Source organism: Nestor notabilis, unplaced genomic scaffold, assembly GCF_000696875.1.
Source record: "Nestor notabilis isolate BGI_N333 unplaced genomic scaffold, ASM69687v1 scaffold9034, whole genome shotgun sequence".
Lineage (NCBI taxonomy): Eukaryota > Metazoa > Chordata > Aves > Psittaciformes > Psittacidae > Nestor > Nestor notabilis.
Genome location: NW_009925143.1, coordinates 44,877 through 50,876, shown reverse-complemented (window position 1 = coordinate 50,876; position 6,000 = coordinate 44,877). Strand labels below are relative to the sequence as shown.

Sequence of the window (6,000 nt, the reverse complement as noted above, 5' to 3'; positions counted from 1 at the left end):
ACATGTTTATGAAGAGACCTGATGAGCTGTTCAATTTTGCAGGTTCTTTCATGCATTTCCCAGACAGCCCATGCTTTACAACAGACATGACTGTTATTCATGGTCAGAATTTGCCCTTCGTATTTGCAGGGTTGGACTGGACTGTTTACAAGTCACAATGAACTGTTTACTGTAACACAATGTTGCAGACTGATCTCACAACAAATCTGTACAGCTGCATTCATCATGAAGTAATAAAATCACTAGAAGGTATCACTTGAGGACTTGAAATGTTACAAGTATTAACCGAAAGCTATGTACACCAGATGTAATGTCCACACAGCCGGTTAATCATGAAGTTTGTTAACACACATTGTAAAGGAGAGATATGTCACGCGCAGGAATCTACTTCCATCTTTTTCTTAGAGCTTGGAAATACTTTCAAGTGTAGCAGAAGGTACTGAAAGACTTTTGCTCTCAAATAATGGCATCTAGGGTTGAAGAATCACATCAACAAACTACCATTTGTCATAGAAGGATTAAAAAGGAGAGCTAGAGCTGGAGGAGTGAGAAACCAAACCACTCCCAAGTGGCTGAAAAAAGCAAGCTAGAATCCCAGGCAGAAAAATGCATCATTTGGTATCTCAGTGCTGCAGTGACAGATGACAAGGAAAGACTGTGAGTAACTGATTTTTAAGGACACTTCAGTAATGCTCTGCAAGCTGCCTAGAGCCCGAAACTCAGGTACGCTGTGTCTAATCCACCTGTTCCTGTCTCAGTGTATATTCTGTCACTCCAAACAAAGGCAGACTGGTGAAGAACTACAGGTTCGTTCAACACTATGTTTGAAAGCAGTCCTTTAATGTGAGACTCTAACCCTCAAAATAAAATCCTACTACCTTCATTCTCGTTACCTTTATTTCTCATTATTTTGAGATGTGACAGCTGCACATTAGACTTTATTTTTCAACATAGACTTGTCCACATATTAAGCCCTTCCAAGTGTGAGAGCAGTGGAGATGCTCAGAGCTCTGCCTTACAGCAAAGATGGCTAACAGCATCCTAGGCTGCATTAGTAACAGCACTGCCAGCAGGCTGACAGAGATGATTATTTCTCTCTACTGAACCTTTCTGACACCTCATCAGGAGAACTGTACCCAGTCCTATGCTCTTCAGTACAAGACCGACACAGATGTACTGGAGGGAATGAAAGGAGGGCCCAATAAGATGATGATGGGTCTGGAGCATCTCTCAGATGAGGGGAGGCTGAGACAGCTAGAAGTGTCCATGCTGGAGAATGAAAGATCAGGGAGGGGGTTGTCTTATCCATACGTGTAAGTAATTAATGGAGGGTGTAAAGGTGAACAGACAAGAGGTAATGGGCACAAATCAAAACACAATAAATTACATTTAAACCTAAGCTAAAACTCTTCTACTGTGAAACTGGAACAGGTTGTCCAGGGAGGGTACTCAAGTCTCATCCTCAGAGATACTCAAAACCCAACTGGACATGACTCTGAAAAAACTGCTCTGACTGACCCTGCTTGAGCAGGGGATTGGCCTAGATAATCTCCATACTGCCTCTAATCTCAGCCTGTGAAGGAAAGCTTGTACAAGGGATGCTTGTACAAAGAAAGGAAGATAAAGACAAAGAGAGCGAGTAAAATCATGGATTCACAGCATAGTTGGGTTGGATGGAACTTTCGAAGATCATACAAGTTCAAACATCCTAACATGGACCTCTTTCACTAGATCAGGTTGCTCAAAGCCCTGTGCAACCTGAGCTTGAACACTTCCAATGATGGGGCACCCATAACTCCTCTGGGCAATTTGTGCCAGTGCCTCTCTACTCTCATCATAAAAAATTTCTTATTACTTATGTCCAGTCCAAATCTGCCATCCTGCAGTGTAAAACAGTTGTCCCTTGTCCTGTCACTACATGCCCTCGTAAAAAGTCTCTCTATAGTGTTCTTATATACTCCCTTTAAGTATTAAATAGCTGCAATAAAAGCCTCCCTGGAGCCTTCTATTCTCCAGGCTGGACAAACCCAACTCTCTCAGCCTTTCTCGAAGGAATGGGCATTTTATCCCCCAGAGTTAGACACAATTCTCCAGGTGAGGTGTCGTAATCCCACTCCTTAATCCTGTCAGGGTCCCTCTGGATGGCAACCCTTCGCTCTAGTGAACCAACTGCTCCACTCAGCTTGGTGTCACCCACAAACCTAGTGGAGGTTCACTCAATCCCACTGGCTGTCACTGATGAAGATAATAAATAGTACTAGTCCCAGTACGGACCCTTGAGGGACACCACTTGTTACTGGTTTCTACTTGGACATTGATATGAAAGCACAAACGGTTTAAGCAGTAAGCAAAAGAACTAAAATCCTAAATGAAAGTCACATTGAAAAAGAAAAAGTTACTTCCTTTCCAAATAGTATCTACAACATGATAGATCTTCAGGCTTCTGGTTTTGCAGGTTTATTTCTGGCTCCTGTCAAGAAGAATGAACTTTGGAAGCACAGCTCTAATTTCTTCTTTCCTATATGACTATTCCTCAAGTACACTTTTGAGAGTAGTTAGCTGAAACCATTTACAACATCTGTTTCCGAAAAATAATCACATAATTTCCACATGCAATGTATACTTGTTACAGCACTGGAGAGTGAATTATTCTACAGGAGAAGTAAGCTTGGGATACAAGATATGTTACATCAGGGCTTTTCAAGTATTTTTTTAAATATGACAAATAGTATTACCAAGTTGATCTACCTTTTCAATTTTCCAATTACCAACTCAGTGGTAGTGCCTGTTGTCAGGTTTTTTTTAGTCATAAGGAACATTTAAATATCACCAACTCTCACTTCTGAAGGACACTTGAAACTCTACCACCATTGCCCTGAGACTGTAATGCACATCAAAAAGTGTTCCACTCCTCTAAACTCTGCTGGATTAAGTATAATTTTTCTAGAAGCAGGTTTCTGCCAGAGTGATCTCCCTGGTGACTTTAGCATAGACAAATTTTAACCAAAAGACACGCTGTGTCTTGAGTCACTCTTTAGGGCTAACATGACTTGAGAAAGCACAGCAAACGCTGGTTACTGACAGCACAGCTGATGTTGAGTATGAACTTTCATAGCATTATCAAAATCTCTACTGTTTTCTCTAGCAATCCGGAGGGTAGGCAACCATCTGAGAATAAAAACATTCATCCAAGTTTTGGTACTTGTTTTCATTCGAACTGGCTTTGTAGTCTGCTCTTATTAGACATTAACTGGCCTGAGAGAATCCCTAGCAATTTAACTGGAAATTTTTTAACAAGGAATTTGCTTCTTAAGACCAGCCAAATGTTGCAAAAAGTTGGCTTGGTTCTTAAACTAGTTTGCAAGGAGGAGTTTAGATGCACATAGACCAGTAGAAACATCCTCAGCTGAAATACATTCCTCAGCTAAATACACAGTATGCTCAGTCCTGCTTTCCTTAATGTAATCTGGTTATCTTTCATACAAACCAAGCTCAATTTATCAGTCAAAAATCACGTTTAACTTTGTCACTGTCCTCCTCACAGGGATCACTTATACTGCAGCCTGATGAAAGATGATGACTTTCTCGCACATGAGCTTCTGGAGACACATTAACAAAAGAACAAACAGCTACTTACTTGAATTTAACTCTACATACCACTACTTAGTATAAAAAAATTTTGCTAATACGCACCAGATGCAGATAAAAATTCTGGTATTTAAAGGAGTTACTGCCTGTTTCATAATACTGACAATTCATTGCTGAATATATTTTATCTTTTCCTGTTGAATCAGACTACACAGTATCAGTTTTTCTCCTGAAATACAGTTTTTTTCTTATCATGGGATACTAAGTTGAAAAAAAACCTGTTCTTCATGCTCATACTACTCAGGAGGAAAACAACTACAGAAAGGTCAACTCCAGGCATAATTTACAGAACTATGGAATTTGATTTTGGAGGCTAAGATACCAAATTTTCCTGGGAAAAGTATCAGCAGCATTTGATGAATCCAAAGTTCATGTCCTTTGACTTCCAAATCCCCACAGACAGGACATAACCTCTGAAAAGACTTATGCGCAGCTCGTGGCAGAGAGGAAAATATTGCTGTCCTGAATGTTTTTTCCACTGAAGAAAGCTAGAGGCCTACACCAAACACATTGGTGGAATTTATTCTCAAGAGACGAGGTTCTAGCCACACTGCTTACCAAGGACCATTCTTATCAAGAAAACTTGTGCTATCCCTTTCTGCTTTCTGCTCTCCTTCTCTAGTCAGTGCTACTTCAAATTACCACTGCTGAATTTTGGTTTATTTCAGTATTACTATTCGTAACCTACAAGGCAGCAATAAAACAGGGAAGAACTATGTATTCTTTCTTTTATTGGTCTTGAAGAGTATCTTTCAAAATCCCAGATTGTTCTCTCTCCAGATGTTCCTCCCCCAGGAGAGCCATTTACAGGTGTTTCACTTCTTTGAACTTGTTTTCCAAACGTTTGCCATATGTATCACCACTTGATCTGGTTTCACCTGCTTCTCCCTCTAGCTTTAGGGCTCCAAATTAATTTAAGTGATGTTTCAGAGGAGCATGTGACATGCTTGGTTATCTGTATGCCATTTTAGCTGAGTACAATGACCCATCTTATGAAGGCTGAATATTTCGTAAGTATCTTTAAAGGATAAAGCCTTCAAATCCACACAAGCTGTCCTTGCTTCTTCCTGAAAACAGTTTGTTCCCGCTTGCAGAATTACAAGGTCTCCTCCATAATGTCAGCAAGTTTTAGACAAAACATAAGTAAGCACTAAGCCGATGACTCAGGTTGATCTAATGCAAGGACATTCCATATTTCTTTCTCAGCAGGTGCACAGCGACCTGGCAAAAGAGGGGCAGCACCATGGCCCTCACTGTTCTCCTCAGACAGGTCCCCCTTAAACCTCTTTCCAAGAGGGTTTTCTTTTGATGGCCGCATTTTGTCCTGAGGAAGACAGGCACATGCTGGCATGGACAGTCCACATGCACCAGTGAGTGCTGAGAGACTCTCAGGGCAGGGAGATTCCCAGAACAGGCCCATGCTCTTCATGTGTTGTCTGATGAATGCGTTGCACACACAGAGAACCAAAAAGGCTGTTGAGCCCTCAGTACACCTCCTGAAAAATGTCTGTACACATCTCCACTGGGCTGCTATGGAGAAACTGTACTCAGGCATCGAGACTAGCAGGATGTCAAAGCAAAGAGAATGCACAATCACAGAAATAACCCACAAAGCACAGATCTCCATCTCATTCTCAAGCATCCATGGTTAAATTTTTAAGCTGGTAAGCATTGTCATAAGAACCCCTAAAGCAGAGATTAAATTAACACTAGCTCATGGGGAAAATGCTACAGAATGAAAAACAGATTTTTTCAATCTTTCTTCTTGAACAGATTTTCCATAAAATCTCTTTATATTTTGCAGGAAGTAGTTAAGAAAAGCTGATTACCTTCCCTGAAATAGACAGCTAGAGCAGCCAACATTTTGACTACCAACTGGTATGAGACATCAAGGATGAGGGGGTAGGCATTCAGGGAACAAGAAAATGAGAGGCAGGCTGAAATGGAATCAAGCCAAAGGGGTAGCAACACTGGGGAGTAAATATTGTGCTTGAGGAAGGAAGGGAACTGGAAGAGACAAGTTGGGGAAGAGCACAAAACACAACTTGGTGACAAGTGAGAACAGTGGGCAACATCAAGTGTCAGAAAAGGCAGATGTAGGGGGTTGAGGGAAGAAAAAGAAAAGAAGATAAACACAGTGGGGAAAGTGAAGTAAAAGGAAAGTGATGTGATTTTTCAGAGCACTAATTTTTCTTCTGCCGTTAGTTATAGGCATTTCAGCTAAAAAAAGAAATACACGAACTCTTCCAGCACTTAAGCCACTAGTTCAATCAATACAGTCAAGCACAATCCTCTTTTCTAAAATATCTTCAAATGCAGGTAAAGCAAACTGTCTCAGGAGAAATTCAGCAT

The 6,000-nt window shown here is 40.8% G+C and overlaps 1 protein-coding gene across 1 annotated transcript in view; it reads right to left on the bottom strand.

Annotated features, from left to right (window-relative positions):
- Window positions 1-6,000, bottom strand: part of DGKQ (diacylglycerol kinase, theta 110kDa) — a gene marked incomplete at its 5' end in the record, with an annotated part of 55,319 nt that overhangs the window by 26,965 nt on the left and 22,354 nt on the right. The gene's annotated exons all lie outside the window — the stretch shown is intronic.